This window comes from Carex rostrata, chromosome 9 (assembly GCF_964058835.1).
Source record: "Carex rostrata chromosome 9, lpCarRost1.2, whole genome shotgun sequence".
NCBI lineage: Eukaryota > Viridiplantae > Streptophyta > Magnoliopsida > Poales > Cyperaceae > Carex > Carex rostrata.
Genome location: NC_135926.1, coordinates 6,941,794 through 6,951,790, shown reverse-complemented (window position 1 = coordinate 6,951,790; position 9,997 = coordinate 6,941,794).

Below are 9,997 nucleotides of genomic sequence, written 5' to 3'. Positions count from 1 at the left end.
TCTAGACTTTCACAAATCCAAGTTAGGTACTAGAAGTTTGAAGAATTGGGTTTGATTTGTTTCAATTTCTAAATTTCAAAAGACAATTCAATTAAAGGTAAATGAAAGTGATTAAAAGGTTTGGTTTTGAATCAATTATAAAAGGTGTTCTTAGGGTTTCAGACTTCATCTCCAAACTTTCCCTTCTCTGGACCTATCATACAACTCGCATCATCTCTGATGCGACCTGTGTGATGCGACTCGCATCATCTCTGATGCGGGTCGCATGGCCCTCGAGCAGAGCTGACATGAGTTCGTATCTAAGTTGATTTCTTGTGCGAGGCTTCGACCTGTGGCTCTCGCCTACTGGTATCTAACCTAGATTGATTGTCTGGTTAACTAGAAGTATCTATAACCTCTCGATAATAGAAATTTCACCTCTCGGTTACTATTGATCTTAGATCTACTTCAAGTGCTCAATTACAATTACAAGATACATCAAGGCCAAATTACTAGAAGAGATGCTATAGACATCTAACAGTAGACAATCAAGAATCAATCAAGAAATCACAATCAAGCAAACAATGAATACTCAAACAACAATCACACAAGTTCAACATTAGATCAAAACATCATTCAACTCAAAGAAAAGGTTTGGAGATTACATCTTAACCCTAAGAAACAGGGATCTACTCAAACATAACAAAAGTAAACATGAAAGAGAGAGAGAATAAGCAAATCATGATGGAGCTCGAAGATCCAAAGTATATTGGAGAGGATCTTGAAATCTTCCCTTCTCTTCTTCTTCAACCAAGCTCCAATCTCCTTCTTCTCTCTTGATCTTCGCTCTTTTTGTGTTCTGGAATGTAGAGGGGGAAAAAGCTCTCCGAATTCTGGCACAGGACCTCCTTATATAGGCAACCGAGTTGACTTTGGGCTTGTCAGATTTAATTTGAACTGGGCGGCAACAGTTGATGCGACTCGCATCAGGTGGATGCGACTCGCATCAGATGGTCTTCAAGAGAGAGCAGTGAGGGTCGCATCGCAGGTCGCTTTGGGCTTGGATGCGACTCGCACCAGATGAATGCGACTCGCATCAGAGCTTCCTGAAGTCTGCCAATTGCCTGATTTTGCCCAATTTCGCCTGATTCCTGCAAAGTAAGAACCAAAACTTAGCAGTACCACATTCTATGGATGTTCAATGTAAAAGGCACCCTTTGTTGGTTCAAAACATAGATTTTCGTATGGAAACAAGTCGAAATGATAGGTCTAATAATGTGATAACAGTTACCTCTTGACCTCGAAATTTTAGAGCATTTAACGGTTAATTTGAGGTTTTTACCAAATTAGGGTTTAACCAATCGGTAAATCAAATTGTTACGAGAACCAAATTGGTGAACTAGTAAGTGAATTGTTACCAAATAGAGAGTTTATATGGTCCAGAGGACCTAGATGGAATTGTTGGTGATTTTAGAGAAGGTTGGTAAAGAAATAAGAAATCGAACGAATTGGTACCAAAGGATAAGAGATTAGTTAAGGTGTAAGCCTAATATAACTCGAGTAAACCTCTCGATCATGAACCAAGGTTAAACCTAGTATATGTGTAATATAGGTGTAGGCTCGGTCGAGCAAGACTTCGCGGGACAATTCGAGACGTCCGATCCTTAATTAAGCGGTATGCTCATCGTAATTAGGTGCGGGATTCTTGGACTTGTTTGATACTTTATTTTCAGGAATTAAACTGTTTATTCGTTTGTCATGTTGAATATCAGTGATTGCATCATTGAATTGTGTAAAGCATTTGCATAGCCCAATCAAATTAAACTCGAATTTATGTGACTTGAGTAATTTGCATGCTGGTATGGTTGTTGGTTGTGTCGATCTATTATGATCTGATTTTGATTGAAAGTCACCACGAACTATGTATGTGAATGAATTTATGAAGTTAAGCACTTGGATCCAATGAATTTGCAAAGTCGGGCTGTATGCTGACTTTGATTCCCAGGATCCTAATGGCCTTAGGTGAACGACCCTCAATGTTTCCCAGTACCGGTTGGGACGAGGGAGGGTGATTATGTTATGATGTGTGAATTGGAATCGTGGGTGACTAGTGTGTAACGTCTGTGGTTCGGTGGCATTCTCCTACGTGTTAATGCATTTGGAAGGTCAATTGAATATTGCGAATATTGGAAACGATTCTAAAGAGAATTTTCTTTATGTGACTTGAACCAGACCTTAATAAACGGTTAAGCCAAGCGATTACAGATGGGTGTCAGATAAAGGGTCCAGCTCGGTGGGCCATCTGTAGGTGTCAGTAACCATACAGATGTGGGTTTGATAAAGGGTCCAGCTCGAAAGAACATCTGTAGTTGCTACAAGCCCTAATGAGTCGAGTTAAGCCAAATATGTGTTGTGTTTGAAATTCATCTTGGAAATTCCGTAAACTGTGATTCAGTTCGATTTATTTGTTGTCGAGTATTGGCATTCTGTTATTTATGAATATATATACATCTGTTTGAATTGCTATTGCATGGGTTTCATTTTTGAATATGGAGTTTGATTGCAATTCCAATAGTCTAACTGTGGCAAATTCGCACTGAGAAATTTATTCTCACCCCCACTCTTCGGGTTACTTTATAGGTACTGGTGCGACTGATTCCGGAGAGGCACGAGAGTAGTAGGCCTTGGTAGCTTACCATTACATGACCCTAGATATGTTTTGTTGTATAGATAGGGTAGGCCTCATGGTTGGTATCCGGATGAGATACTTTTGTTGTATTATTTTCTGTCCAGACTGTGTACTCTGATTATATATTAGAAACTTGCTTTATATTGCTTCTTGTTTTGTTTGAACTATTTATTGCCTTGTAAGCATACACGGCGTTGTATGCTTACGGCGGGGGACTGTTGCGACCCGTGGCTGCGGGGTGTGACAGTAATATGGAGAGAAGATGTGCAAGAATTTTTAGAGATGAGAAGAAGATGCCCATGATGATTGCGAGAGAAATATTAGAGGAGTATAGAAGCTGGTTTGATGTGCATTAGGGTTGATACCCAAAATGCCACTGTGATTTAGTTACTGGAATTATTAAGTTTTCTTTCTTTTCATGTAAATAAACTATGTAAATTGACACCTTTAGTGTCTGGTTTAATGGAATATGGGGGTTTGACCTCCACATTTCTTTTTCAAAAAAATAATTTCTTATTATTAGCACAAAATAGTGTTGTTGTAATCGGGCTAGGATTTCTTTTGTTTGTTCGCCTCTTTTTCGCTTCGGGCGAAAAAAGCCTTATTTTGATGGGTGTTAATACTTAATACTGACTGAACTAGATTGATTAAAACCCAAAATGAATCATGAAATAAGTAATGACGGAAATAAAGCACGTGTATTGTTCGATCAATGTTTTTGGTAGCATCAGTTAGTTCCCCCGTATTCCATAATTCGGATTGGGAGACTACATACACATTACTTGTATGAACTCTCCAATTGATAATATTAATAATATCTTCTCGCAAGTTTCAATCAAATTCATGGGCAAAACGAGTACACCTCGTATCAAGGTTCAGATCCAGTGCGGCACCCTACCGTGTAGAATATAATTTAATTCCGTCGTTTGTTTTACTTAACTCGGCACAAGTCTCAGAATAGACATTCTATGATCCAAATAAGCATCAAAATAGTTTTGACTCGGCTGAAAATTATTTTACACGGTTGAGTACTGCAGAGATACTCTCTCGTGTCACCGGACTATCATATATATATATATATGACATTGACTTGAAAATTTTAAAAACTGAACTTTAAATTTTATTCAGTCTAAGATTGAAAATAATTGTTATCTTACATAGTTTAGCTTCTCAAATTATAGTAGCGTATGTTACAAATCAATAATTACGGATCGAATTAAAAATGATCAGATAAATTTTGAAACACTTCGCACTCAGGTAGAAGCCACAAAAGATTTGTGCCTAATTCGCCTCTCCTCTCTCAAAGCTTTAGAAAGAAGGAAATAGGTTGTCCCTCTCGACTTCAACTTCAACGCCGCAACCTCCCTCCCTTCTCCTTTTTTGATGATTCAACACTGGATTAGAGATGAGAAGGGTGAGAGGAAGGGAAGAGAGTAGGTAGAGATGGAATTCGATTTTTAAGATATGAGAATTAAATGTGATTGAGAATTAATTATATAAAATTTTCACGCTGCGAATGGAGTCAATTTTACTGATATGTAGCATTTTAATCAAACTATATAGAAAATCGTATACAATTATAATATTTTGATAATTAATGGGGTCAATTGACCTCCATACTATTAACGTCCCTTTGCCTCTGAGAGTGGCTATGTGATGCATACTTTGAACTGGGAAAAGGAGAAAGTGTGTGGGACTCGTCGGACCACCGAAGAGGTAGGCCAACAAAGGTGGAAGGAGCAACGGACCAAAGGTGTCTCCGAGGTCCATCGGCGGTGGGTTGGGTGCTTGGCACAACGGGTCATTAATCCATCTCTGATCGACCTAACTCGATCAGGTGGGTCTAGTGGAGAAGTGAGGGTAGTTGTAGTTGAATCCTTTGTTAGAAGAGGTGAAGACAGCGTAGCAAGTATCGTCGGGGTAGCGGAGGGGACAACTATAAGTGTGTGCCTCCGACTAAACAGTGATTCTAATGTCTGATGCGATGACGTGAGAAGATGAAGATACATATCAAGATGATCAGTGTAGGATTGATACAATAATAGATACTTTTTTGTCGTAACTGAGATATGTATAATAGACAAAGAATAGAGAGAATAAACATAGTAGATACATATGAATAAGAGAATAGAGTAATATTTTCAAGTTTTGAGAGGAATTAAGGGGAATAAGAAGGATGTAATGAATAGAGGCTTTTATTTAGCGTGTAGTAGAATAGAGAGGGTTAAAATACTTTTTATTGAAGTGTTATAAATACTTTTTTGATTATTAATCACTCTTAATATAATTGTTAGTTAATATTTATGTCACTGACTTTTAAAAAAATGACTAAAAATTATTAATAAAAAGATAATTATATTAATGTCTATTAATTAAATTATGTCTTCTGGACTTCTGGGTAAGATATTGTATGTTCAAATTTGAAAAAGAAAAAGTTTGTGAATATTTGAAGTTGAATATTTTGTCTTTTCATGAATCTATCTTAAAGATGCGTAAAGGATCAAATCTTAAACTTTTCATTAAAAAGACGTTGATTAACCCCCAATTCACGAATCAACTCTCGCAAACTATGTTGCTTTTGGAATTTTTAGTACGGTTAGTTATTTTTGTTTTGAATAATTTTGAAAAAAAAAACTCAATTTGGACTGACAAAAACAAGGAATGATTTGTTTAAGCTCCAAATTTTTTTTTCAGTTCAAATAAATATAAATATATAACGGGATAGAACATCCTCAGTCTGTTCTCTCTTTTGGAAAGGTATTTTGAAAGACCAAGCAATTATCAATTTGTGTCTAAACAAAGAAATTGAGAATGGTACCTCTATTGCCTTTCAGTTGGATAGATGGTGCTATGAATATCCATTACAATACAGTTTCCTAACATGTTTTTTATAGTTGAGAATGAATTCATTTCTGTAGTATCAGCTTTTTTTCAAATCTTATTTGCACTTGGAGTTCACAAGACAACTCACTGGCATTTATTTGCTTGAATGGTTATAGTTAAAAGAGCAATTTTTGCACTTTACTCTTGATAATTCTTTGGTTGATAAACTAATGTGGAGATGGTCTTCTAATCACCTCTTTTCTGTTAGCTCCTTTTACAAATGACTACAGTATGGAGGGATTCCAAATAAGGAGTACCTGACCATCTGGTCCTTCAAATTGCCCTTTAAAATAATTTTTTTTTTCTCTGGCTAGTAAGGCAAAATAAAATCCTCACTAAAGTCAATTTATCCCACAAAGGCCGACAAAGTGACACTAAATATATCTTCTGTTCTCATGATAAAACAATGGAACATTTATTTGTACACTGCTAATATATAAGACTAGTTTGAAATTGGATAGCTGACTTCAATAATTTTTCATTTTCTTTTCAATCTATTGATGACTTATGGCTTATAGATGCTGTTATTCTCCTTAAAGATATATTATTACTTGAACTCATAAGGGGAGTCATTCTTTGGACTGTTTGATTAGAAAGAAATATAGTATGTTTCAATAATACCATACCAGCTTCTGCCAAATCTTTGGGTACCAGAATACTTTTTATGACCTCTTTTTGGTGCCAATATAAAAATGACAATTCTCTTTTAAAACTTTCTCTGATATTGTCCTCTGATGTCAATGATCCTCCAGATCAGTTGACAATAGAGGAGGAGGCAGTGGGTTTACTCATTGCAGTGCCCACTATGGAGGAAGAACTATCAGAGGATGTTGTTGCCACCCAAGCACCTACAAGAGTGGATGGAATGTCCGAAAATGCTCAAGTTAATGAAGATGATGCTGACTCCATTGCTTGAAGTGATCTGGAGTGACTTAGACTTTAAATTTATTTTTATGGCTATTTTGGTGCATTGCCTGTCAATATTACTTGTTATTTTGGCTGGATTTATAATTTGCCTATATTTTGTTACTTCTATATTATAATATGAACAGATGCACTGTTAGTGTTTGTCTTAAGATTTCCATTTTGGATACCTGTACATGTGTTATTTTGGTCTCGTAATGGAATCGGTGGTACTACCACTATTTTTCAAAAAACAAATATAAATATACAATACAGTCATACTCTGAAATAGGGGTGGCAACTAGGGGTGCAAATGGATCGGATACGGATCGGATAGTGCTCAACCTATATTCGTATCCGTATTTTTTTCGGATAAGGATCGAATAGTGATCGGATACGGATTGGATATTAAACAAATACAAATACGAATCAAATATTTTCAGATACGAATACATATACGGATATAATTCAGACTTCTAATTCAAAATATATATCTAGTTAACTTGTCACGCCATTACAAAATATATATCTGATTAACTAAAATTCACCAACATAACTATACCTTTAATAAAAAAATACTAACACAAAAGATACTCTTTAAAGATATTATAATACAAAAGATATTATCTCAAGTCTTAACACATTAATCACTGTCAGCATCTTCAAAACAAGATTAATCAAATTTCTGAAATAAAAAAAAATTAAAATATCAAATTAAGCTAGGCTTGAGTTGTTCAAAGAAACTAAGGTTAGTCTAGATTTTGAATGATCCAAACTTTTAAATAATTTATCCTAATAATAAATTCAGTTGTCAGAATTATTCATATATAATATGCCAAACATTTTGTCTTTATGTGAAATTGGTTTATATTACATGTCAGATGACTCAGATTCAATGTATCAAAATGATTATTTTAAGGGGAAATTGGATCCATGCCACTCCAAAATGGTGAATTTAGAAAAATGTCACATCAAAATTTTGATTTTGTTAAATGCCACCCCAAATCTCATTTATTAACAAAAATGCCACAAATACCATATTAATGTATAATTTTAAATTAATAATTTACATAATAATTGAAGTTACCAAAATAACCTTGATCAAAATTTCTTTTTCTTCTTGCCAGATGAAGGTTAGATGAACAGAACACCAGATGAAGCTATGAACAGATTAACGCCAACCCTAAACCCTCTGCTCGCCTCATCTCCGTTCGCCTCCACCTTCAGCCCGCGTCCTCTCCACCGTCCTCTCCACTCCGCTACACGAATTCTCAAATGAACTGATTATTATTTAGAAATTGCTGGAATCTCTAACATTCGAGCTGAGCGGTTTAGATTTTGTAAACAAGTCAATCTTCCAGTGTCGTCTTCTAATTGCTCCTATTAAATAAGCTTGACCATGTTAGAAAGAAGCCGAGTAGTTGCCTTGATATTAAGGAATAATCAAAAGCTCACCTGATAAAAGCTATTCACAAGATGCTATAAAGTTAGGTCTCCAGTTTTTTTTAAAGTTTAAAATGTCACTTACAAACATTCACCGATCGATATGAATTGTTCTCTACCAGTGACATTCACCGATCAATATGAATTAGTCTATATAACAGTGGTTCCATTGTGAAATTAGAATGACATATTTTCCCTATTTCAAATTCCCTTGTCCGATTGTGAAATCAGAAATGTAAGTCCTTATTACCTTGCCATGACAAACTCAAAATCCAAGCAAGCCACCACCAACTCAAGTATAGACGAAGAGAGGAGACGAAGAGAGGGTAGAGATGAACTGCGACTGTTGAGGGTGGATAAGAATTGTGACTGACGAAGAGAGGGTGGAGACAAAGGAAAGGATCGCTCTGTTGGGTTACTGTTAGTTTGGGTGGAGACGAAGAGAGGTTCTATCGGATCAGACCAAATAAGAGTTAAAATGATGAGGGTATTTTTGGAATATACGAAAATACTACTCAAAATACAACATATTATGTTTATTTTTTTATTACAAATGTATAATAATATGATATTTGTGGCATTTTTCTTAATAAATGAGATTTGGGGTGGCATTTAACAAAATCAAAATTTTGGAGTGACATTTTTCTAAATTCACCGTTTTGGAGTGGCATGGATCCAATTTCCACTTATTTTAAACTCGGTTGTCAGAATCAAAGCATATAAAATTATTATCCAACACGGTAACACAGGATTGAGTATATTATGCGGATATCCGAAAAAGTAATTAATGCGGATATCTGAAAAAGTAATTTATGCGGATACAGATAATTATCCATATTCGTATCCATATCCGATTACGAAACTCAAACCGTATCTGTATTCGAATTCGCATAAAAAATATCCGTATTCGTATCCGAATCCACAACTATCTGTATCCGCATATCTGAATCTGCAAAAATTCAGACATGGATCCGGATTTGGATGGGTAATATCCGATCCGTTTGCACCCTTATTGGCAACAGATCAAACCGAATCAAACCTACCCTAGTTTGAGTTTGATTCGAACAAGATTCGAACTGAACTGGGTTTGATTTGTTTCGAATCGAACTAATTTTGAATCAAATTAATTGCAAACTACATATTTTTCAAACCGAAGTCGAATCGAATTACGAACTAATTTTTTTTAGAAGCCCTAGTTATACTGGTAGTTTATACATTAATTTCTTCTTGCGGGACAATTCACACAACTTTCTTTTACCTTTCACGAATTCACACTAATGAATTATGAGCTAGTTTATTAGTTGTTAGCTGCTATAATCCTGCCAACTGAGCATAGACAAGTGCAAGACTGATAGCTACTACATTAACTTAAATACAAGTAATCGTACAAGAGGATTAAGTACCGTAGTGGCAATTGTGAGAGTTAATGTATTTTTTCATCACAACAAATAATCGTAAAAAGAAGATTAAGTACAAGAACTAAAATATGCAGTAAAACAAGTAATTGTACAAGAACTGAGTGTTTTGAGAGCCAGAGAGTGTTGGCTAGGTTAAATTATGACTCTCTATCTTGGTAACTAATTTCATTAGGTAAATGAACGACCGATGTTATTATGAGATTCGAACCATAAAAGTTCGCGAACCCATTTTGATCGAACCAGACCTAGTTTGAATTTGGTTTGAATTAATTTCGAACCAAACCTGATTAGTTCGTTTCAATTCAAATTAATTTCAAATCGAATTAACTAGAATCAAAATCGAGTCTGAATCACGGACTATGAATTTTTTTGCCAACCCTACTCTAAAATGCCAATTAGATCTGCTGTACAGGTGGGTGGACATCCTGCTAGTATATCAATTTACAGGTTTTCCATCCTAAAATTATCAGACGAAAAACAAAACTAAAAATAACATTTTAGTTGCAACATTGAATGTCCAAATTTCTGTGGCAACAGAGACGGACCACACCATGCGATTTGTGCCTGAGACTTTAGCCCTGTTGTAGCCTTGTAGGAAGAAATCATGAAACAATGCAAGCAATTAAATCTCATTATTTGAAGTACCGTAGCCGCCACAGATGATCCGATTTTCGCAGCGGGG